Source organism: Eubalaena glacialis, chromosome 5 (assembly GCF_028564815.1).
Source record: "Eubalaena glacialis isolate mEubGla1 chromosome 5, mEubGla1.1.hap2.+ XY, whole genome shotgun sequence".
In the NCBI taxonomy this organism is placed as follows: Eukaryota; Metazoa; Chordata; class Mammalia; order Artiodactyla; family Balaenidae; genus Eubalaena; species Eubalaena glacialis.
This window is the reverse complement of record NC_083720.1, coordinates 545150-570693: the sequence shown is the minus strand read 5'-3', so window position 1 is coordinate 570693 and position 25544 is coordinate 545150. Positions and strand designations below refer to the sequence as shown.

Genomic DNA, 25544 nt, shown 5'->3' with positions numbered 1-25544 from the left:
CGAACTTTAGCAGGAACATCTGGATGCAGCAAAAGGAAGGATGCGATATGAATACACCTGTTCTTTAGGAAGGAACTGCGCCAGAAGCAAGTAGGTTAAGCTACAGGAGGAAGAAGTGGAAGGCAGGAGATCTGAGGGGGAGATGCTGGGAAGGCCTCTCAGGCCCGACCCACAGGAATTTTACATTCCTGGTGCAAAGCTTTCATAGGCTACTTTTTATTATTTTCAACAGTCCTCACAACTCTGAGGCTTAGGAGCGATGTGTATTATGCCCATTTTTCTGAATAGAATGCTGAGGCTTGGAGTGGTGAAGCGACTTATAAACAAGAGTGAGAACAGGACCAAGAACTCTGTGTTGCAGAATCTTCCTTCTCTGCTACATAAGCTAATCACCAAAATATAAGCTGTTCAAAATAACAGTATTTTGTGATTTGGATAATTTGAAAAATTCATTTATCAGTAATCATATATAACTATTTCTTAACTTATTTTATAATAAATGTCTTAGGGACTTCCCTGGCGGTCCCGTGGTTAAGACTTCGCCTTCCAATGCAGGGGGAGTGGGTTCGATCCCTGGTCAGGGAGCTAAGATTCCCACATGCCTCGTGGCCAAAAAACCAAAACGTAAGACAGAAGCAATATTGTAACAAATTTAATAAAAACTTTTAAAAAATAAATAAAAATAAATTTCTTATATTTTTGAAACAGGTACTTTCAAGATACAACGGTGGGACTTGGGCAGACACGATTTCCTTGAATCTGCTCCTGGTTTGGGAATGTTTGTGACTGTTACAACTTACAGTGATGAGGTAAAACACACTTTTTGTCTTGCTACTGAAATTTTTTATTTTCTAAAAAGTCATGTGTCATGTACACCCACAAACTTTAAGTCTCCACACAGCACTCACTATCCAGCATTTCATTTTTAATGTGTGTAGCCCTGACAGCGGCACTGCACCAAGACACAGAAAGTGCCTGCCTTCAATGAGCCTACAGTCTAGCTGAGGAACAGAGACTCCTTAACATACAAGGTAGGAACAATACAAAGGGCAGGCCTCGCACTCATCATCCTGAGGTTTTGTTGGTCTTGCTGGGCAGAGGGAACCCACAGGGCCAATGCATCCCTCTGGCCGTGCAGGGCCAGGCTTCACCTGCTCTGCAGGTGCCGCAGCCTCACCCAGACACGAGGGTCAGATAGGCCGCCTCTCCCTCCTCCTATCTGGTGGGGTGTCTGTAGGAATGCTGCCTCTGGGTCTGTCTGGCCTCACAGGGCGCCTCCTCACTGGGAGCTGCAGAGTAGAAAAGGCGCCACGGTCAAAAGGGAAGAATGTGGATCTTGGAGTCGGAGCCAGGTGTAAGTGTAGATGGTCATCTACAAGCTGAACCTTGAGTGGTTACTTGACTGCTTTAACCCTCCATTTTCTCCTCTGTCCAACGGTCGCAGCAGATGTTGTTCCCCGCCGCGCCAGCTCAGGGTACTGTGACCTGCTCCGTCCAGTAATTCAAGCGTGACTGCAGGAACTACTTCCCTTTGGACTTGCTGTCCTGGGGATGTGCCCATGACGTAGCAGGATGGTGGTGGAGCAGAGCCTCACAGAACAGACAGGCACCTCTCCAGCTAGCAAGGAGAGGGTACTTGATGTAGACAGGTCCAGTTTCCAGTCCTCATGAGGGCTGCGCTCAAGCCAGACACTGTGACGCCCCCGCTCACGTGGAGACCAGGAGACTCCATTCCAACTGGACCGCTGGACACCTGATTGCTGCCCGCTGTAGCAGCCTTCTCCTGGTACACCGGGCACCTCCGTGACAACAGTTCCACTGGGGCCATTTTCCGAATTCTCGTACAGCTACCCTCTCCTCCTGACACACCTGCCTCCTTTGCTTCCTGCCCAGTTAAACCAAAACACAATTCTCTGTTGTCCTTCCCTCTAACCTTTCATGACTGATCTGGAAATGTCTCCATAGCTTGTTAAACCCAGAACCCAAATTTTAGTTGGACAAAACACCTTCACAGAAAAACCTGTTCACTGTTTTTAAGACAGAGCTGTTTCATTCTCCAAAAAACACATTTACTTGAAACAATACCCCCTTCTAGATGGGAGGAGAAGTGTTTTCATTCTGCAAACATCCAACAGATATTTGCCACGGGCCTAGGAGAGAGAGAAAATTCTCACCCCAAAGGCCTGATTTTCAGGAAGGCTCTCTCCCTTTGGAAGTAAGAGGACCAGACACAGCTCTGGTTTAACATTCCTAACAAGCTAAGATCCTCTTTGAAGATCCTGAACAGCACCCCGACAAGGACTCGGACTGCTCCTACCCGGGTCGATGTGCCTGGATGCAGGGTACTCTCGGATGCTAACCTGAACACATGTCCCTTCCTATGGCAGGTGACTGGCAGGCCAAGGGGTAACATGGCTGGTAGGGTAGGCAGGGCAGACAATGACAATATACATGCACCATTCAAACTATGCATTTTGTATTCCACTGTCCATTATTCCGTGTCCAATATTCCTATTCCATTTTGTAGAAGAGAAAACTGTGGTCCTGAGAGGTAAAATGACTTATACAAGATCACATCATCGGCAAGTGGAAACACTGAGGTCTAAATTCAAGCATGTCTTTTTCCAACACACCAAACTAACAGGCATTGCTGACTGACGTGTTTGCTGACTTGAACATTCACTGGAAGCAGACTATGTAGAACCCTGACACAACACTAAGGCTCAGAAATTGAATTTAACAGGTGATGAGTCATCACTGGATATTTTTCCAGGGAAGAGTGCTCTGCTATTCATAAAAAGTTAGCAATCAATTGCAAAATCTGATTCTTGAATGCAGTTTTATTTAACAAAGTTTCCCTATCAACACTCCGTTAAGTGAAATTAAGTACATGGCAAGATCCTTTAATTTTCTCCAAATCAAAATTGAAAGATTTAAAAAAAGAATCTTGGTTGCATTTTTCTATGTGTAATACATACCTGTTTTTAAAGTGATTTAATAGACTATCTTTTCGAGCAGTTTTAGGTTCACAGCAAAATTCTGCATAAAGTACAGAGTTCTCGTATGCCTTCTGCCCCCACGTGAACAGAGCCTCTTCCACTAGCAGAACTGGAATGGCACAGCTGTTACAACTGATGACCTGCACTGACATATCATAGTCATTCAAAGCCCATGGTTCACATTAGGATTCCTTCTTGGCGTTGTACATTCTATGGATTTGACAAATGTGTAATGACATGTATCCATCATCATAGTATCAACACATAGTAGTTTCACTCCCATAAAAATCTTCTGGAACCCGTCTATTCATCCCTCCCCCCTCCCTAACCTTTGGCAACCACTGATCCTTTTACTGTCTCCACAGTTTTGACTTTTCCAAAATGGCATACAGCCGGAGTCGTACAGCAGGCAGCCTTTTCAGAGTGGCCTCTTTCACTTAGGAATATGCACTTAAGTTTCCTCCGTGTCTTTTCATGGCTTGATAACTCATTTCTTTTTAGCACTGAACAATATTCCATTGTCAGGAATGTATACCATGGTTTACTGATCCATTCACATGCAGTGGGACATCTTAGTAGCTTCCAAATTTTGGCTATTATAAACAAAGCTGCTGTAAACTTTGTGTGCAGGTTTTCATGTGGACATAAGTTTCCATCTTATTTGGGTAAATAAATAGTACGACTGCAGAACTGTATGGTAAAAGTATGTTTAGTTTTGTAAGAAACCACCAAACTGTCTCCCAAAGTGGCTGCACCATTCTGCGTTCCCACCAGCAGTGACAAGAGTTCCTGTTGCTCCACATCCTCGCCAGCATTTAGTGTTGTCAGTGTTTTGGATTTTTGCCATTCCCATAGGTGTGAAGTATCTCATTGTTGTTTTTAATCTGCAATTCCCTAATGACATACGATGGGGAGCGTCTTTTCATGTGCTTATCTGCCATCTATAGGTCTTCTTTGGTGAGTTGTCTGTTCAGATCTTTTGCCCATTTTTCAATTAATTTGTTCATTTTCTTGTTGTTTTCAGAATTCTTTGTATATTTTGGATAACAGTACTTTATCAGATACGTCTTTTACAAATAGTTTCTCCCAGTCTGTGGCTTATCCTTTCATTCTCTTGACAGAGAGACAGACAGCTCTCTCTTCTGCAGAGCAGTTTTCAATTTTAATGAAATTCAACGTTTAATGTTAAACATTAATGTTAAATGTTTAATGAAGTTTAATTTTAATGAAGTCCAGCTTCTCAATTCTTTCTTTCATGGATCGTGCTCTTGGTGTTGTACCTAAAAAGTCATAACTAAATCCACGGTCTTCTAGACTTTCTATGTCACCTTCTAATAGTTTTATAGTTTTGCATTTTACATTTAGACCTATGCTCCATTTTAAGTTAATTTTGTAAAAGGTGTAAGGTCTGTGTCTACATTCATTTCTTTGTAGATGGATGTCCAGTTGTTCCAGCACTATTTGTTGGAAAGACTACCTTTTTCCATGGTATTGCCTTTGCTCCTTTGTCAAAGATCAGTGGGTCTATATTTGCATGGGTCTGTTTCTGGGCTCTCTGATTCATTGATCTATTTGTCTGTTCTTTCACCAATACCACACTATCTTGGTTACTGTAGCATTATAGTAAGTCTTTTTTTAAATTAATTTTTATTGGAGTATAGTTGCTTTACAATGTTGTTAGTTTCTAATATACAGCAAAATGGATCAGCTATACATACACATATAGCTCCTCTTTTTTGGATTTCCTTCCCATTTAGGTCACCACAGTGCATTAAGTAGAGTTCCCTCTGCTATACAGTTATAGTAAGTCTTGAAATCAGGAATGTCAGTCCCCTGACTTTATTCTTATCCTTCAATATTGTGTTGGCTATTCTGGATCTTTTGCCTCTCCATAGAAACTTTAGAATCAGCCTGAAGATATTCACAAAATAACCTGCTGACACTCTGACTGGGATTGTGTCAAATCTATAGATTAAGTTGGGAGGAACTGACTTTTTCACAATACCGAGTCTTCCTGGCATGAACACAGAATCTCTCTCCATGTATTTTATCTTCTCTGATTTCTTTCATTACAGTTTTTTAGTTTTCCTCATATATCTCTTAAACATATTTTGTTTTATTTATACCTAAGTATTTCATTTGGGGGAGATGCTAATGTAAATGGTATTGTTTTTGATTTCACATTCCACTTGTTCACTGCTGATATAGAGAAATTGATTAACATATTAACCTTGTATCCTGCAACCCTGCTATAATCATTAGTTCCAGTAAGTTTTCTGTTTATTATTTTGAATTTTCTACATAGACAATCCTGTTATCTGTGAACAAACACAGCTTTATTTCTTCCTTCCCAACCTGTATACCATTTGTTTTCTTTTCTTCTCTTACTGCATTAGCTAGGAATTGAATGACGCTGAAAAGGAATAGTGAGGGACTTCCCTGGTGGTCCAGTGGTTAAGAATCCACCTTCCAATGCAGGGGACACGGGTTTGGTTGGGGAACTAAGATCCCACATGCCGTGGGGCAACTAAGCCCGCGTGCCACAACTAGTGAGCCTGCATGCCACAACTAGAGCCCATGCACCCTGGAGCCCGAGTGCCGCAACTACTGAGCCCACGCACTCTGAAGCCCACATGCCACATCTAGAGAGAAGGCCACGTGCCGCAATGAAGATCCCACGTGCCACAACTAAGACCCAAAAACAGCCAAAAATAAAATAAATAAATAATAAAAAAGAAAAGGAATAGTGAGAGAGGAAATCCTAGCCTTGTTTCTGATCTTAGTGGGAAAGCCTCTAGTTTTTCACTATGAAGTATGTTAGCTGTAAGGTTTTTATAGATTTTTTTAATCAAATTGACAAAGTTCCCCTATTCTCAGTTTGCTGAGAGTTTTTGCCACGAATGGATGGTGGATTTTGTCAAATGCCTTTTCTACATCTATTGTTATGATCAAGTGATCTTCTTTAACCTGTTGATGTGATGAATTACATTAATTGATTTTAAAATGTTGAACTAGCCTTGCATATCTGGAATAAATCTGACTTGGTCATGGTGCGTAATTCTTTTTATACATTGTTGGATTCAATTTGCTAATATTTTGTTGAGGATATTTGTATCTATGTCCATGAGAGATAATGGTCCATAGTTTTCTTGTGTCTTTCTCTGGTTTTGGTATTAGTCTAATGTTGGCCTCAGAAAATGATTTAGAAAGTATTCTCTCTACTTCTGGAAGAGATTGTAGAGAATTGGTCTGATTTCCTACTTAAATCTTTGGTAGAATTCACCAGTGAACCCATCTTGGCCTGGTGCTTTCTGCTTGGAAAGTTATTATCGATTCAATTTCTTTACTAGATATCAGCCTATCCAGATCGCCTATTTATTTTTGTGTGAGTTTTCACAAATTGCGCCTTTCAAGGAATTGGTCTATTTCATCCAGGTTACCAAGTTTGTGAGCACAGAGTTGTTCATCGTATTCCTCTACTACCCTATTGATGTCCATGAGACCTGTAGTAAGACTCCTCTTTCATTTCTGATATTATTAACTTGGGTCTTCCTTTTTTCTTAGCCTACCTAGAGGTTTATTGATTTTATTGATCTTTTCAAAGAACCAGCTTTTTGTTTTATTGATTTGCTCTACTTATTTCCTGTTTTCATTGATTTCTGCATTAGCTTTTATTAGCACGGATCTTATTTCTCTTCTTATGCTTATTTTGGATTTAGTTTGCTCTTCTTTTTCTAGTTTCCTAGGCTTAGATGATTAATTTTAGATCTTTCTTTTTAATATATGTGTTCAATGTTATAAATTTCCCTGTAAATACTTCTCTCACTGTATCCCCCAAATTTTGATTAAGTTGTATTTTCATTTTAATTCAGTTCAAAATATTTTTTGAGATTTTTAAATTGTGGTAAAATACACATAACATGAAATTCATCATCTTAACCATTACTAAGTGCACAATTCAGTAGTATTAAATATATTCATAATGTTGTATAATCATCATCCTCATAACTCTTTAAATCTTGTAAAACTGAAACTCTATACTCATTTAACAATAACTCCCCTATGACTTTAACTACTCTAAATACCTCATATAAGTTGAATCATACAGTGTTTGTCTTTTTGTGATTGGTTTACTTCACTTAGCATAATTTCCACAACGTTCATCCATGTTGTAGCATGTGTCAGGATTTGCTTCCTTTTTAAGGCTGAATAATATTCCACTGTATGTATATACCACATTTTGCTTATTCATTCATCTGTCAATGGACACTTGTGTTGCTTCCACATTTTAGCTATTGTGAATAATGCTGCCATGAACATGGGTGTACAAATATCCTGATACCCTGCTTTGAATTCTTTTGGGTATATATCCAGAAGTGGAATTACTGGATCATATGATAATTCTATTTTCATATTTTTGAGGAGCCACCATAATGTTTTCCACAGCAGCTGCACCATTTTACATTCCCACCAACAATGCACAAGGGTTGAAATTTTTCCACATCCTTGCCAGTACGTTTTTTTGTTTGTTTGTTTGTTGTATAGCAGCCATTCTAATGTATGTGAGGTAGTGCCTCATTGTAGTTTTGATTTGCATTTCCCTAATGATCAGTGAAGTTGAGCATCTTTTCATGTGCTTGTTGGCTTTTTCTGGTTGTTTGGGTTTTTTTAAGCACTTTGAGTGTATCCGCCCACTGCCTCTGGTCTCCAAAGTTTCTGATGAGAAATCTGCTGTTAATCTTATTGAGAATCCCTTCTATATGATGACATCAAAAATCCCTGACATTTGGAGGACATGGTCCTTTTTGCCTACCCTGGCTTCTAAAAGATGCGTGCAAGCTGCTCCAGGAACACCTGTGCAGCTACCTGCCATGTGGCTGGCAGAGGGTTGGGGGGTGGAAGGTAGGTAGCTACTACTGTTCTAAGAGCTGATATTGACCAAAATTAACCACAATTTACCATCCAAGTCTTCCCCTGGAAGTTGCAAGCCTTCAATAGACTCCAGAGTTCCAAAACAGTTCCATCAGACAGATTCTTCCAGTGTAATTGTTGCCTAGAGACAGATTCCTGGTGCTTCCTATTCTACCATCTTCCCAGAATTCTCTTCCAATTCAAAATACTGTTACTTTCTCTTGAGATTTCTTCCTTGACTCATGTGTTATTTAGAGGTATGCTGTTTAATCTGTAAATATTTGGGGACTTTCCAGCTATCTTTTTGTTATTGATTTCTACTTTAATTCCATTATGGTCTAAGAGCATACATTGTATGGTTTCTATTATTTTAAATGTGTTAAGGTGTGTTTTATGGCCCAGAATGTGGTCTATCTTGGTGAGTGTTCCATGTGAGCTTGAAAAGAATGTGTATTCTGCTTTGTTGGATGAAGTAGTCTACAGGTATTGATTATATCCAGTTGGTTGATGGTGCCATTGAGTTCAACTGTGTCCTTACTGATCTGCTGCTGGATCTGCCCACTTCTGATAGAGGAGTATCCAAGTCTCCAACTATAATACTAAATTCTTCTATTTATCCTTGCAGTTCTATCAGTTTTTGCTTCATGTATTTTGACACTCTGTTGTTAGATGCATACACATTAAGGTTTGTCTTCTTGGAGAAATGACCTCTTTATTACTATGTAATGCTCCATTATGTAATTATCCCTGATAATTTTCCTTGTTTTGAAGTCTACTCTGTCTGAAGTTAATATAACTATTCCAGCTTTCTTTTTTTTTTTTTTTTAATTTTTTTTTTTTTAATAAATTTATTTATTTATTTATGGCTGTGTTGGTTCTTCGTTTCTGTGTGAGGGCTTTCTCTAGTTGCGGCGAGCGGGGGCCACTCTTCATCGCGGTGCGCGGGCCTCTCACTGTCACGGCCTCTCGTTGCGGAGCACGGCTCCAGACGCGCAGGCTCAGTAGTTGTGGCGCACGGGCTTAGTTGCTCCGCGGCATGTGGGATCCTCCCAGACCAGGGCTCGAACCCGTGTCCCCTAGCATCGGCAGGCAGACTCTCAACCACTGCGCCACCAGGGAAGCCCCCAGCTTTCTTTTGATTAAGGTTAGCTGAAAGTTGACATATACATCTTTCTCCATCCCTTAACTTTTTTAATTAAAGATTTTTTTGCTGTAGACCATTTTTAAAGTCTATTAAATCTCTTACAATATTGCTTATGTTTTGGATTTTTGGCCATGATGTGGGATCTTAGTTCCCCAACCAAGGGATCCAACCCGCACCTCCTGCATTGGAAGGCAAAGTCTTAACCACTGGACAGCAAGGGAAGTCCCTCCATCCCTTAACTTTTAATATATATGTGTCTTTATATTTAAAGAGGGGTTCTTGTAGACAATACATAGTCGGGTTTTTTTTTTTTTTTTTTGGATCCACTCTGACAATCTGTTTTAATTGGTGCATTCAGACCACTGACATTCAAAGTGACTGTTGATATAGCTGAGTTAATATTCATCATATTTATTACTTTTCTAGTTATCGCCCTTGTTATTTGTTCCTATTTTTGTTTTCCACTCTTTTTCTGTCTCTTGTGGTTTTAATTATTTTACGATTCCATTTTATCTCCTTTCATAGTTATACTTCTTTTAACTTTTTGTCAGTGGTTGCCCTAGAGTTTGCAATATACATTTACAACTACTCCAAGTCCACTTTTGAATATCACCATATCACTTCACAGGTAGTACAAGTACCTTATAATAACAAAGTAATCCTAATTCTTATCTCCCATCCCTTGCATCTCTGCTGTTGCTAATTTCATTTATATATAAACTATAATCATCAAATACATTGCTGCTATTATTTTGAAAGACATATCTATTAACTCAGTTAATAAGAAAAATAAAAGTTTTAATTTTACCTTCACTTATTCCTTCTCTAATGCTTTCCAATCTTCACGTAGATCCGAGTTTCTGACCAATATCATTATCCTTCTCTCTGAATAACTTTTAACATTCCTTGTAAGACAGGTCTATCAGGGACAAATTCCCTCAACTTTTGTTTGAGAAAATCTTTCTCTTTTACTTTTGAAGGAGAATTCTGCAGGATACAGAATTCTAGGTTGGTGAGTTTTTTTCTCTCAACACATTAAATGTTTACTCTCTCCTTGCTTGCATGGTTTCTGAGGAGAAGTCGGGTGTAATTCTTATCTTTGCTCCTCTATAAATAAGGCTTCTTTCTAGATTTCCTCTTTATCTTTGATATTTGCAGTTTTAATATGATATGCCTAGGTGTAGTTTTATTGGCATTTATCCTGCTTGGTGTTCTCTAGGCTTCCCGGCTCTGTGGCTTGGTGTCTGACACTAATTTGAAATTCTCAGTCTTTATTTAAATATTTCTTCTGTTACTTTCTCTTTCTTCTCCTTCTGGTATTCCCATTATGTGTATGTTACACCTTTAATAGTTGTCCTGTAGTCCTTGGATATTGTTCCTTTTTTCCCCAGTCTTTTTTTGCTTTGTAGTTTTGAAAGTTTCTGTTGACATATCCTCGAGCTCAGAGAGTCTTTCCTCAGTCCTGTCCAGTCTACTAATGAGCCTATCAAAGGCACTCTTTATTTCTGCTACAGTGTTTTTGATCTCTGGCATTTCTTTTTATTCTTTCACAGAATTTTGATCTTTCTACTCACACTACCCATTTGTTCTTGCATGTTGTCTACTTTTTCCATTAGAGACCATAGACTATTAATCATAGGTTTTCTAAATTCCTTATATGATCATTCCAATATCCCTGCCATATCTGAATCTGGTTTTGAGGCTTGTTTTGTCTCTTCAAACTGTGTTTTTTGCCTTTGAGTATGTCTTATTATTTTTCTGTTGTTGTTGAAAGTTGGACGTGATGTGCTGGGTAAAAGGAACCCGTACTGGTTCCCACAGAGGTTTCTGCTCAGGTAAGTTGTGACTCTTTGTATTTGCTTGCCTCTCCAATTTTGGTGGCAGCAGTTTACCCTGTGACCTCAATTCTCTGACAGATCTAAGAACTGATTTTCTTTCTATGCAGCTTTTTACTTGTTAAGGCAGAGGGACAACTTCCAAGCTCCTTATATGCCAGACTTGAAGTCCTATAACTGTTTTTAAAATGCCAAACAATATAGAAATGTACTAAACAGAAAAGTCAAAGTTCCCCAACAAATATAACTGCCTAATAACTTGGTATATATTCTTTAAAATCTTCTTCTAAGCACGTGTAGTTTTACAAATGATACTTTTTACAAAAATAGGATCCTATACAGACTATCCCTGAATATTGTGGACACCTTTAATATAGACATGGGTGTAATAGTCTCTTTTACTGCTACCTAGCATTTCTTCATTTGGCTTTGCCTAAATTTAATCAATCCACACTAAAAGGTATTAGTTATTTCAAAACGCAAATTTTTAAATAAATAACATCACACTGAATATCCTTTTACATGTAACTGTCCATTTGGGCATTCCCATAGCATAAATTTCTACAGGTAGCACTGCTGGGTGAATGGTTTTATACACTTGGCCAAAGCACTCTCTGAAATGGTTGTTCAATTTACATTCCCAAAACAGTGTTTAGAGATAGTATTTCTCCATACTATCCCCGCCCCAGGTACTTTTAAGTCTTTGCCAATCTGAAAACCAACAAGGAATATCTTACTGTGGTTTGTATTTTTTTGATCACCAGCAAGACTGAATATTTTTCATGTTATTGGCCATTTGATTTCTTCTTTAAGAATTGCACAATTTTCACTAGATTACATGGGGCTGATTTTTTTTTTTAATGGGAAGTAGAGAATAATAAACTTAAACTATGGAAATCCTCAATCCTAGGTATTACTGTCAAAGTTATATGGCCCACAAGGAACATTCTATTTCACTTCACATTCACCTGGCGAACACATCATTTGCTTAGAATCTAATTCTACAAGGCTTGTGTCATTTGGAGGGAGTAAGCTGGTAAGTATGTGCCTCCGTGTACTTGTTGATGAGCAGAGTCAGCACTACTCAGGCGTGACAATGATATGCAGAACCATTATACCCAGATCTCAGCACAGCAACCAAAGAGGGAGCTGGAGAGCTTGGAAGGGGTTCAAAGGAGAGCCATGGAGTTGATTAAAGGGCTTGAAAAATGAGAACTGGGAGGGAAGCTTAAGAGAACTGTGATTATTCAGGCTTGAAAACAATTGAAGGCTGAAGGGTGAATTAATAATGGAATTCCAATAAATAAAACTCTTACATGGTAGATGGTGATTGACTATTTTCTAAATGTGCTGAGAACAGATGAAGAGAATTTGTACTTTAGCATCAGAAATTTAGTTATATGTAAAGAACATTCTCCTGAGAGTAATCAACTTCTCTCAGGGCCAAAGGCTCTTGCCTAACACTCTATAGTTAATATAAGTACTCTTTCAGGTCAGCAGGTACTATTTAATGCATTATTATTACAAAGAAAAACTACTGAGTATAACAGGGAATAGAGTGGCGGTGAAGAGAAATAGAGAGCTCGAGAATGAAGGAGTGTTTGCTCTCAAAAAGGGAGAGTGGAGAAAAAGGAAGGAATGGGAGGACACAAGGAGGGAAAAAGCAAAGAAGAAGAGTGAGCCATGTTAAAAACATGTTTCTTCCTTTTTACTGTTTGCACAGCGGATCCACTTAGATATTCGAGTTGGAGAACATGACCTTGATGCAGCCATTGCTCAAGCAAAGGACAAAGTTAATGAAGTTAGCTTCAAGCTTGAACATCTAATTGAGCAAATGGAGCAAGTAGTCAAAGAACAAAACTATCAAAGGGTCAGTTTGCCTATTCAGCTTATGCTCCCTCTTCCTGCCCAGTACGTGATTCTCCACAAAGCCCCCGAACCAAGGAAAGAGTAAACTGCCTGTTTCCCGGGCTTTCTCTGAGCTAGGACTGCGTGGACATGCAGGGGATGGGGGGACAGTGCTCTCTCACTGTTCGCTGGACCGTGAGCTCCTCTAGGAAGGCGACTGTGGCTCACTCGCCTCTGGGGTGTGAGCTTACAGAATGAATAAATAAGCGTTTCCAAACACACCCCACATAGCCGCAGAGTCTCAGTGTGCCCACTTTCTAAATCACTATTTTGTTCTTGTGAAATGATGTGTTTCCTGGGTCACTGTGCTCAGTGGACCCTGGTCAGACGTGGGCTCAAATCTGCCCCCCCACTCACTAACCTTCTGTCGTCTCTAAGCTTCTGTTTCTTTATCTGGAAAATAAAATGAGCACAGTGCCCAGCTTAAAGTAAAGTAAGAACCTGAATGATGAACATCTATCAATTAGGTAATGTTCACTTTGTTTGATGGTAACAAATAAAACATATAAAGTAATAGATCAAATACCTGATATTTTACACCAAAACACAAAAGTGTGTTTTATAAGGTTGACTCTTCTTCCTTGTCTTTGACTAACAACACCCCTTGGCTTAGAAAATGATACTGCACTTTGGCATAAGAGATTACCTGGGTGACATTAAGTACCTTGAATGCATACAGCACCTTCCCCTCAAATTCATGCATGAAGTACCTTAAGAAACTTAACCTGCCTACTTCTCTTCTGCATAGGACCGTGAAGAAGAATTTCGAATGACCAGTGAAGATACAAACAGCAACGTTTTATGGTGGGCCTTTGCACAAACACTAATCTTTATCTCAGTTGGAATTTTCCAAATAAAGTACCTTAAAGACTTCTTTATAGCTAAGAAACTTGTTTAAAAATATTAATAAAGGCAAATAACTACCTTCTACCTTGCATGTTTGAGTTAATATCAAAATATATTCATAAGCGTGCATAACTTTTCTGATTTCAAAGACATCAGAGGTTGGAATTGATGTTATATCATTGTAACACTGATATAATGTCACTTTAACAATGTGGCTTCTGAGTTTGATAAAATAAATACATGATCCAGTTCTTATTTTAAACTTGGTATAGGTCAGCACTGTCCAACGGAAATAAAATGTGAGCTATATATGTAAATTTTAAGTTTTCTGGTTGCCACATTAAAAAAGTTTTTTTTTAAAGAGTAAAATTAACCCTAGTGACCTATATTTAACCCAATGGATCAAATATATTACCATATTAACATGTAATCAATACATAATTATTAATGAGGTAGTTTACATTCCTTTCTTGATAGGAAGTCTTAGAAACCCAGGTGTATTTTGCAATCAAAGCACATCTCAATTTGGACCAGTCACATTTCAAAGGCCAATGGCCACACGAGGTTCATGGCTACAGCACCGGACAGAGGGAGTACCTCGTTTCCCCACGGCGTTCCACTTAGAGTGGTCCTGAATCTCTGCATTTCTCTATTTCCCTGAAAGATGGCCACTTTTCTCCACACAAGTGAATGGCCCAGAGGCTTTCTCTGAACCAAGTTTTCTCAGTGGGTCCCACTCTGATCCACCTCCACAGGCGGATGGAAACTGCTCTTTGGAGAGGATGGGACATCCCACAAGGAGTGTAATTCTACGAAAAGCAACTCATTTATTTCCTCTAAATTTTAAATAAGCATAAGCTCACTAGAAGTTGCAAAAAACAGTACAGAGAGTCCCTTCCACCAACTCCCCTATCCACCGTTTTTAAAAGCGAAATAACCTCCCCCAGGTCAAGCCTTTTCACATGTGCGTGCTAGAGGCAAGCAACGGCGCCTGGCCCGACCCGGCCCACCTCGACCGTGGGGTCCAGCCAGTGGGCCCTGGGCCCCACTCACACCCCATCCTGATCCTGACCTCCGTCCTGGGCTACCAGGTCTCCTAACACCCCGGCCCCAGAGCTTCCCATCCCCTACCTCCGACTGCCCAGACCCCCTTGCTGTTCCTCTGGTCCCTCCTGTCTCCCGGCCCTCACCCTCCGGGGCCCCAAGAACCCTCCACCTCCCACTTCCAGTATGGCGAGCACTGAGGGTCCCTCACCCTGACCTCCCCCCCCCCCCCGCATAATGGAGGGCACGAGGGGCCACCTGGTCCACCTAGCCTGTCCGCTCAGCGCACCGCGTCTCAGGGTCGACGCATATCCCGCCTCCATGCGATCACTTCCACCCAGCCCTCAGGCGCGGCCTCACCTGACCCTGTCGGCCCGCCGTCAGTCCGGGAGGTGCAGCGGCCTCCTACCGCTCTGCGCCTGCGCCGGCGTCCCGGCGCACCCACCTCGGCGCCGCCCGGGGGCCCACGTAGGTCCTGGACTACAATGCGCTGCCCTCAGGAGAATCGCTGGAGATTGCAGCGCTGGAAAGAGCGAGGTCAGGTCCTCGCCTGTATGTTCCTCCTCCCCGACGTCCAGCCAAAACAACCCGCAGAGGGGAAAGTCTAATTCTAACCTCCCTCTCTTCCCGGGTTGGTACCTTCCAGCACATGAGTTTTGGCGGGATCGGCGCCGCGCTCTGGTGCGCAGGCGTGGAGTCGCAGCCCTTGGGCCACGCCCAGATCCCGCGTCCAGGTCTCGCGTGGGTCTCAGGAGGGCTTCGGTTGGGCTTGGGCCTTGCGGCAGCGGCGGCAGCGGAAAGCGCTGCGTAGCATGGCCGGCTGGGTGTTCTGTAATCGCTGTTTCCAGCCACCCCAGGGGACGGCGTGCTTCAGCCTGACTAACTGCGGCCACGTGTACTGCGATGTCTGCCTGCGCAAAGGTCAGGGCGGGGTCAGGGCGTTGAGGGCCCTCGGGCCAGGCCCACACCTGGACCCCTGGGCTGGGTGGGGGGGCCTTCCAGGGGGCGGGGGGCCTTCCAGGGGCGGGGCTTCCGGGGGAGGGGGCCTTGGGGGAGAGAGTCAGCGGGCCTGGCGGGGGGAGAGGACCTTCGGAGCACGGGGCCTTGGGGGAGGGCGGGGCATGCGGGGGTGGGGGGGGCACAGACTGAGAGGCTCCCGGTCGCGACTCTTGGGCGCCTGCCTGCGGGCTGGCGGGGCAGGACCTGTAGGGGCCACAGGGAGGGCGGGCAGCGCCCCAGCCGAGTGTCTCAGTTCCGGCACTGGCCTGCCTGCCACGTGGGGTCCGACCTCAGGCTGGTCCCTGTAAGGACAAGCTTAGCCGGAAGCGGGGGGATGCAGAAGTGTCCCAGCACCAGGCAGAGGGGGTGGGAGGAAGGGGGAGGCCTGAGGCGGGAGTGGACTGCGAGGGAGGCCCCGGCCCCGCCTGTGGGCAGCGGGCAGTGACGTGATCGACGTGTACTTTTCTTCTTGTGAAATGTTTTTATTGACGTATAGCGTTTATACAGGAAAAAAGCTTAAATGGAAACGCAGTGAATTCTCACAAAGTGACTTACCTGTGAAACCAGCTCACAGATTAAGAATCAGAACATCTCACACACACACACCCCAGGCCTCCTCAAGGAAAACCACTGTCCTGACCCGCGTTGGTGTCCATCGCCTTGGACTGTTTAACCCCGGTGAGCGGGTGGTCCAGCGGGCAGCAGGCTACCCCCACACACACCCGCCCCGGGTGGCCCCTGCCTGGGCCTCTCGCTGCGGGATCCTCGGTGCACACTTGCCCCTGGTGCCCCTTCCCTGCTGCTCGGACCGACGCCGTGTCCTGGCGTATTTCCCAGCTCGCGGCTGACCCTCGGGCTCTTCCAGCCTTTGGCTGTCAACAGGTGGTGCTGCAGGCATGTTCATGCTGGGGTCTGGGGGCGAGCACCGTCGCGTGCCCAGGGGTGGGCTGGCTGAGTCTCAGTCTGCGTGGCTGGGGGAAGTGGAACTTGGCGGGCGGCAGGACTTGGGGAAGAAGCGGCGCCCTGCACAGGGGAGAGGTGTCGGAGCAGGACAGCCGCCCGCGGGGCTGGACAGAAGCAGCGGGCAGGTTGGGCAGACCTGGGTGCAGGAAGGCATCTCGGTTTCCAACGTGTGGAGCTCGCCGGGGTTGGCGGTGGGGTTCCCGTGGCCATCCAGGACGCTGTGGGGAGACAGCGGGTTTGAGGTGAGGCTCAGGACCTCACCTTTGGACACGGAGGTTCCAGGGAGAGCCATGCGGGGAGAGACTGAGGGGGGCTGTGAGGACACACGAGGGTCTAGGAGTCCGGGCAGCTGGAGCGCAGCAGGGAGAGGTTAGTGCAGAGAGGAGAGTGGAGATGCTGGGGTGACGGGAGGGCTGAAGGCAGGGGATGCAGGAGCCCGTTCTCACCTGGGGAAGAGCATTTCCTAAAGAGGGTGGGTGGAGACAGGAGGAGGCTGTGAGGGGAAGCAGAAACGTCAAACCAGGCATCCCAGCGCAGTCAGCCAGCGCATCGGCATGTGGCCCTGGCCTTAGTGGGTGGGTGACCTGCGTGATGCCGATGCCGATGCCGTGGGGATGGTGGGGATGGGCTGGCTCAGGGCTGGGAAGCGCCAGGGAGGGCTAGGGGTGGAGCTTAGTGGGAGGGCGTCTGAGTGAGGACAGGAGCCCTCGGGGCTGTGGGAAGGAGAGGAGGTGAGCACAGGGTGGAGGGTTAGGCCTGGCCTGGGGGGCCGTCGGCCTAAGACAGAGGAAGGAGGCAGAGCGCATGGGCCACCGTGTGGTGCCGGGGGAGAGAGGTGCGCATGACGGGCCTCCTCCTCAGTAGACGACACGGGGGCTTGTTTGAGTACCCCCTGCAGGGAACTGGGGGGAAATGACCAAGAAAAGCAGAGGGGTGCCCAGCAATGCTGCAGATTCCGCAGTGTTGGAATCCTGCTTCTCAGCCGCGTTGAACTGGGGGTGGGGGGGAGGCAGCCCCGGGTTTGGGCTGCTGTGCTGCCTGGAAGGACCCGTGGCGGGTGGATGCGGACCGACGGCTGGCCTGCAAGCTGCCTAGTGGAGAAGCCAAGATCAGAGGCTGTGAGGACCAGGCAGAGCCGAACAAGGAGCTGGAAGCGAGGGGGACGGAGTAGAGGGAGCCCTGAGGGGTGCAGGGCCAGCCGGTGGAGGAGGCGCATGTGGAGGCGGGCAGCCCACGGGAAGGAGGCCGAGCGAGGGGCGGTGGCGGCGGGGGACATGACACCTCCGTCCTCAGCCCCCGGCACTGCCAGGCCTGTCTCAGGAGCTCAGTAAATGCTCGGACGCCCAGTGAGCTGTCCCAGCTGCCACAGGGGTGAGGCCGAGGGGCAGAGCAAAGCACCGCAGCTGCCAGGTGGGTGGGAGGAGCTTTTCATTTTGTAGAGTTTAAAAGTTTAAGTTAAGTTATTCCTATAAAATCTGATTGTAAGAAATATCTGGGACTGATCTAAGTTTGTGTTGCTGATCTTTATGGCCACGGTTTTGGAGCATATTTGCAAAACAAGAAAAAAAAGATTGTTACTTAGGTAAGTCTTTTCAGCTATGTGCACGCCCACAGGCTTGTCCACTGCAAGTGCTGTAATCCTGTATACTTTTGCAAGAAGGTCTGCATTTATATGTATTTAAAAGCACTACTCACTATAATAGAATAAAATTTGCTTTCTGTTGTAGGTAAAAGGGATGAATGCTTGATTTGTAAAGTTCCGTGTCGAACAGTTCTGCTTTCGAAACGTGTAAGTTGAAATCTGTAGTATCTGAAAGTTAATCACAGTGTTTCTTTTTAAATGTGACGTTCAATTTTTAGTCATTTGCAGTGTCTAAAACTTTTGTTTGTTTTGCTGCATGCAGTAGGAGATCTTACAAGCTTTCTGCATAAAGTCCAATAGCGTGGTTCTGAATACCTTGCACAACTTTCTCCTTAGCCAGAGCCTGGCCTCGTTAGGAGGTGTGGTGCTCCTGGGAACAGAGGTCGGGTGCCTATGTTTCTTCAGTACAACACCAGCTCCTCAAGAAGGTGGTGGAGTTTGGTTTTCCTGGGGTCATTTCCAATTAAGAGGGCTGAGGGCAAGTCGGTGAAGTTGATTCCTTCACATTTAGGGGCTAAGATGTGTATTTGATCTGATGTTTAATCTATAAAAATTGCTTTTCTGATTACAAATATAATATAAAATTACACAAAACTCAAACATAACAGAAAATCATGACAGAGAATGTGAAAGTCCCCCAAATCCTACTTCCCGAAGATGATGACAGCCAGGAGTGTGGATCCTTTTCTGGGTGTTAGTGTGATTTATCTTTTATATGGTGTTTCCCAGTTGACACTACATTTTCTAAAATGTACACACCCACATTCTCTAAAAATGATTGCATGGTATGACAGTATTTTCCTATTGGTAAACCTTTGGGTTTTTTCAGTTTTTTACTATTTCAAACAATCTTACAGTGAATATATATATTTTTTTTACCATAGTTCCTCATACCTGTAAGACTATTTCTAGAGCATAAATTCCTAGAATTGGGAAAGCGAGGGCTTTCTGTTGGGGTCTCCGCGCGTGTGGAGTGCAGTCACTCCCCCCCTCTTCTGTCCCATTCGGGGACTCCGTATTTCTCCTCAGGAAGGCCCTGGGCCCTAACTACAGTGAGGTATCACCTCACACTGGTCAGAATGGCCGTCATCAAAAAATCTACAAACAGTAAATGCTGGAGAGGGTGTGGAGAAAAGGGAACCCTCCTACACTGTTGGTGGGAGTGCAAATTGATATAGCCACTATGGAGAACAGTGTGGAGGCTCCTTAAAAACTAAAAATAGAACTACCATATGACCCAGCAATCCCACTATTGGGCACATACCCAGAGACAACCATAATTCAAAAAGACATATGTGGCTTCCCTGGTGGCACAGTGGTTAAGAATCCACCTGCCAATGCAGGGGACACAGGTTCGAGCCCTGGTCCGGGAAGATCCCACATGCTGCAGAGTAACTAAGCCTGTGCGCCACAACTACTGAGCCTGCGCTCTAGAACCCGCAAGGCCACAACTGCTGAGCCCGCGTGCTACAACTACTGAAGCCCGCACGCCTAGAGCACCTGCTCTGCAACAAGAGAAGCCACCGCGATGAGAAGACCGCGCACCGCAACGAAGAGTAGCCCCCGCTCACCGCAACTGGAGAAAAGCCCTCGTGCAGCAATGAAGGCCCAGTGCAGCCAAAAATAAAAAAAAATAAAAAAAAAAAAAGACACATGCACCCCAGTGTTCATAGCAGCACTATTTACAATAGCCAGGACGTGGAAGCAACCTAAATGTCCATCAACAGAGGAATGGATAAAGAAGATGTGGTACATATATACAATGGAATATCACTCAGCCATAAAAAGGAATGAAATCGGGTCACTTGTAGAGACGTGGATGGACCTAGAGACAGTCATACAGAGTGAAGTAAGTCAGAAAGAGAAAAACAAATTTCGTATGTTAATGCATATATGTGGAATCTAGAAAAATGATATAAATGATCTTATTTGTAAAGCAGAAATAGAAACACAGATGTAGAGAACAAATGTATGGATACCAAGGGGGAAAGGGGTGGGGTGGGAGGAATTGGGAGATTGGGATTGACACATATGTACTATTGTTACTATATATAAAATAGACAGCTGATGGGAATACACTGTATAGCACAGGGAACTCTACTTAATGCACTGTAGTGTCCTAAATGGTGGGGATATATGCATACATATGGCTGATTTATTTTGCTGCGCAGTAGAAGCTAACACAACATTGTAAGGCAACTATACTACAATAAAAATAAATTTAAAAAAAAAAGGAAGGCCCTGGGCCCTGACAGGTCAGTGCTGACACCCTCGCCTCCCTCCTGGCCCATGGAGGTCTTTGTGTAGGACCGGGTTCTCTGTGGGCGTCAGTCTGGTCTCCACTCACTAGGGCCCCTGCCCCTAGTGTGTAGGCCTCACCCAGGCCCTCAGGGGAGCCGTGGCTTCTGTCCTGTTTCCCTTGGAAGATGGGGCTCGAGGCGCGTTGGGTGCTGTCCAGGGTCTCGGGTGGAGGTCAAGCGCAGGGCTCACGTGCACGCGGAGCCCTTGCCATGGGCCCCCTGCCCTCCTGACACCCTGCTCAGCCCTCCTCCGAGCTGGCAGTGGATTCTGGAGCCGCTTCCCCTGCAGCCGCCCCTCCACAGGGTCCTCCAGAAGCTCCTCGGGGGCCCTGGCCCTTCGAGTGCATTTCCTAGTTTCTAGCTCGGGTCTCGCTTTCCCTAAGTGCAGTGTTACTGTCATTTCAGCGGAGATGGGGAGCGGCTGGGCCCGTACGCTTGGTACAGACTGGGAGGGGCCCAGGCTCCTGGTCTCATCGGCCTGTGTGTGTCCTTGTCCCGGCCCTTCTGTGTCTCTTGTGCTGCTGTGACCAGGTGGTGGGTGGGGGCGGGAGGCAGGTGTATCTGCACGAGGAGTGTACGTGGGCAGGTGCCGGTTCGTAAACCCTACTTTTTCATGTTTGCTTTTTAAATAACTCAACACGGGGCTTCCCTAGTGGCACAGTGGTTAAGAATCCTCCTGCCAATGCAGGGGACACGGGTTCAAGCCCTGGTCCAGGAAGATCCCACATGCCAAGGAGCATGTGCCACAACTACCGAACCTGCACTCTAGAGCCCGCGAGCCACAACTCCTGAGCCCGTGTGCCACAACTACTGAGCCTGCACTCTAGAGCCTGCGAGCCACAACTACTGAGCCCGCGTGCTACAACTACTGAAGCCCGCGCACCTAGAGCCCACGTGCCACAGCTACTGAGCCCGTAAACCACAACTACTGAGCCCGTGCGCCACAACTACCGAGCCTGCGCTCTAGAGCCCGTGAGCCACAACTACTGAGCCTGCGAGCCACAAGTACTGAAGCCCCCACGCCTAGAGCCTGCGTACCACAGCTGCTGAGCCCAGGTGCCAAAACTACCGAGCCTGTGCTCCGCAATTAGAGAAAGCCCACGCACAATCAACGAAGACCCGACGCAACCAAACATAAATAATAAATTTATTTTTAAAAATAAAATAAATAACACGTACTTGTGAGCAGTTTGAAGTCGTGCCCCTCGCTCTTCCCACTTCTGATTTCACTGTTTCCTTTGTACGCGGCTCCCCCCAGCCGCCTGGAGCCCCTCAGCACTGCCCTTGGTCCTCGAGGAGGTGGCACCGTCCCTCACCCGCGCCGTGGAGTACTCGGTGCCCCTGGGATGCAGCCGTGACGTCCTTGTGGCTGAGTCTGGGCCCTGAAGCGTGTAGAGCCCTGGCCCATGGAGGCAGTGGCGGTGGAAGCAGCCTTTTCTCTTTCAGACAGACTCCGACATCCAGGCACTCTTCATGGGCATAGACGGCCTGTGCAGGAAGTACGCAAGGGAGACCTCCCAGGTGAGTCCTAGGCTTTGCCCTCAGCCCTTGGAGGCTTGGTGTTGTGGAGACCAGTGCACTCTGGACACACGGTCGGCGAGTGTCTCCCACCCCCCACTGTGGCGAAGCCGTGCACTCTGTCCCGTGGTCTCTGTGCCTTTGCGGGGTGTCAGGACACAGTGGTCGCTTGGTCAGGACGCCCCACTGAGCCTCATGATTCGAGGGACGGACCTTAGATCTGGGGTTTGGAAGGTGGGGCTGGGGCTGTCTGGACTCCGGGCAGTGGGCTGCTTTGTGACGCTGTCCTCTCCTGAGGGTCCCTGATGCAGCCCTCGCCCACCCTGTGGCCCACGTGGCATCCATGCCTGCCCGACCCTCCTCCTCGTCACCGTGCATGTCCCCCCTTTGCTGCTTCACACGCTCGCCCCCGTGCCCAGCCTCTAATGCTCTGCACCCGTGCCCGCCTCACGTTCCTCCCTGGACGTCACTGCACAGCCTGTGGTCCCCCCAGCTGTCCTTCTGTTAAAGGCACAGCCCCCACTGTTGGCCGCCTGCCACCTGCCCTCGGAGGTCTTGTGGAGGAGCGGCCAGGAGCCGCCTGAGGCCGAGGCCCTTCCCTGGGGCAGCGCCACTCACCCAACCATTCTTGCCCTTTGGCCTGCATGTCTGGAGGCCGTGGTCAGCCAGCCTGCCAAGACCATCCCCTCCCCTGGGAGGCTGCTCTCTGGCTCCGACGTGGCCAGAAGCACTGGTGGGGCCATGGCTGTCCCCCGTCATCCTGGGACTTCTCCAGGGGGACGCAGGGGTGCCCCAAGACTCAGCATCAGCACAAGGTGAGTGCTGGGGTCGGGGGTCGGGGACTGCCCGCATCGCCCTTTTTGCAGTGGGACCCTCTTTCGGGCCAGGTCCCCGGGGCCAGAGCTTCCTGTGTTGGGAGGTACACAGGTAGCCCTGCGCCTAGAGGAGTCTCACCAAGGACAGCCCAGCACGGGGCCTGGGGCCGCCCCTCCATCTCAGGGCACGCACCCCCGACGTGGGGGGAGGACCGTGGGGGGGCAGCCCAGCGGCCTTGGGTGGTTACGTGCCCGTCTCAAGTGCAGGGCGGCCGCACGACAGAGGACGTTGCATCTCGCTCTGAGTGCTGGCCTGTTGGGTTTGCTGTTACTTTAAATGAGTTTCATAAACATCTTAAATTTCTCTCAGTATTAGTTTCTCGCAGGGTAGAGGTTGGCAGGTAAGACCCATGTAACAGCCTCTGTGGGTCGTCGGTGACCTGAGGAGCGTGCAGCGGCCTAGGACCAAGGCTGTGAGCACGTGGGCGCGGGCCCTGGACATGCCAGGGCCGTGGCAGAACCAGGCCAGTTCCTGCACCCACTCACCCTCCCGATCTCGTTCTGCCCCTGAAACCTCCTTCCTCTGACGCCTGTCACCCACCAGCCTCTCCCCCGAGACCGGAGGTGGGAAGCAGGGCAGCGGACTGGGCAGCGCCTCCTGAGCCCTCGGCACGGACGCCCGCGGCCCCACCCGAGGGCCCTGTGCTTCTCCTCCGGCCCCGGTCTTCCGGCCGCCCGCCGGGCACCAGCGCGGAGCGGCCGTGCGGGCCAGCCCCTTCTCGGTTTCTGAGCAGAGCTGGGGCGGCCGCCGTCCGGCGCGGCCTCTAGGCTTCATGCAGTCTCATCAGGCCTCGCCTGTGTCTCAACCCACATGAGGACTCGAGCCCGTTTTCATTTTGTTTTGTTGGAACCATCTGACCCCTGCCCAGGCCACAGCGCTCAGCCTCGGGCGCCCCACCCCGTGCAGATGGTGTGTGGCCGCAGGGTCCGGGCTGCCCCCGAGCCCGCATGAGCCTTGCGCCCTCAGTGGGGCTGCTCTCGCCTGCCGCTCAGCCACCCCACCGGCCGGCCCCTCTCCCAGGGCCAGCTTTGCCCGTGGCCCCGCCCCTGCTGTGGCCTCACCTGTCCTGTTGCGTCTGTATCAGCCACAGAGGGCCTGCACGCTTGTCCTCGCCAAGGTCCTCATTCAAAAACGGCCTGCCAGAGTCGAGATAGCCACTGGCCTGTGCGCAGGCCTTGCTGAGCCCCAGTGCCTCCGAGGCGGGGTCCCACGTGCCAGCTGGAGCGTGGCCCGCTCCCAGCCGCTCCAGAACGGCCCGGGGCTGCTCCCAGAGGCGGTGCTGTTTCTCAGTTTGGGCCCTGCACCAAGGCACGAGGTCAGGGGTCAGCGCAGGACGTTAGTCTCTCGCCGCAGGCGTAGGACACACGGAGGAGTGAGCTGCGGAGACAGGTGACTGTCACTGTGTCTTGCTGAAGGTGATTGGGGAAGGCGGCTTGAGAACTGTCTGTACAAAACCCCTCCCAGCTGTGCACGGCCCTGCCTCAATGCCCTGCACGCTGTGAGGAAAAGGCAGCCGGTCACGGGCTGATGGGGGCTTCACCTCGCCCGGAGTGAGGACCCAGGAGTCTGCCTGCTGAGACCCGGGGGCAGCAGGACTTGAGAACCGTTGGTGCGGTCCAGAGCCTTTCTGGGACGGGGCCTCGCGAATCATGAGGACTTGTGCAGGGGCGGCATTGGGGTCCCCTTGGGGCACCCCTTCCACAGACTGACGCTCTGGGCAGAACCTGTGTCCGTCGACCCTCCCCTGGGTGGAGACACGCGTCCCTGGTCTCATGGAGCGGGGGGCTAGCTGGAGCACTGTGGAGCGTGTCCCCTGACCCAAGGGCTCTGAATCCCTCAGGAGATGTAGGAACCAGGCGGTCAGGAGACTCTGAAGAGGGTGTTGGTCCCTCCTGACCACAGCCCCGCCCTCTGGAGGTGGCCTGGCCCGTAGATGGGTGGGCTGGGCCAGCCTCCTTTCCACAGAGAGATTTTTCTCCCTCAGTTTGGACCAGACCAGTGAGCCCCAGGGAAAAGGCCACCGTCCCTGGATGTTTGCACGCATGTTGGCAGATTCCTGGGGGGGAGTGAAGTGGGTGATGCGTTTATACAGTGTGGACTTCACATCCCAGTTTGCCCAGCACGCGGTTCTGCTGTGTGTCCGCTGTGCACAGACAGCGACAAGAATTAGGTTTAAGCAATTCAGTTTAGTGTTTTGAGAGAGTGGGTGTCGTTGTCTGAAACTCCAGGGGTGACAGTAGCGCTCTCTTCCGTTGAGGAAATCACAGTCGCCGTTTTCTAATGTACGCGGGCGCTCTCAGGGACCAGTCCAGGCTCTGGGCACCACAGACATGGAGGTTGGGGCTCACATAAATGGAGGACCAGGGATGGTGCTGGTTCCAGGCGCTGCTGGCCCTGGATGTCCAGTCAAGGTCACTGGGCTCCTGGAATGGCATGGCCCTGTCTGTCTGCCTGGTGGCATTATTGCCCAGCGCAGGCCCAGTCGGGTGGCAGGTCAGGGGGTTCCCGGTTGGTCTGTCTGGTCAGGAGGCCATCCTGTGATCCAGTTGCTGTTGCCTG

At 47.7% G+C, this 25544-nt stretch overlaps 1 long non-coding RNA gene across 1 annotated transcript; it reads left to right on the top strand.

Moving 5' to 3' along the window:
- The first annotated feature begins 729 nt into the window (after positions 1–729).
- LOC133092531 (uncharacterized) lies at positions 730–12739 on the top strand. The gene is made up of 3 exons (XR_009701064.1): positions 730–809; positions 11800–11925; positions 12613–12739. It is a non-coding gene; the product is annotated as an uncharacterized LOC133092531 (long non-coding RNA).
- The last annotated feature ends 12805 nt before the right edge of the window (positions 12740–25544 follow it).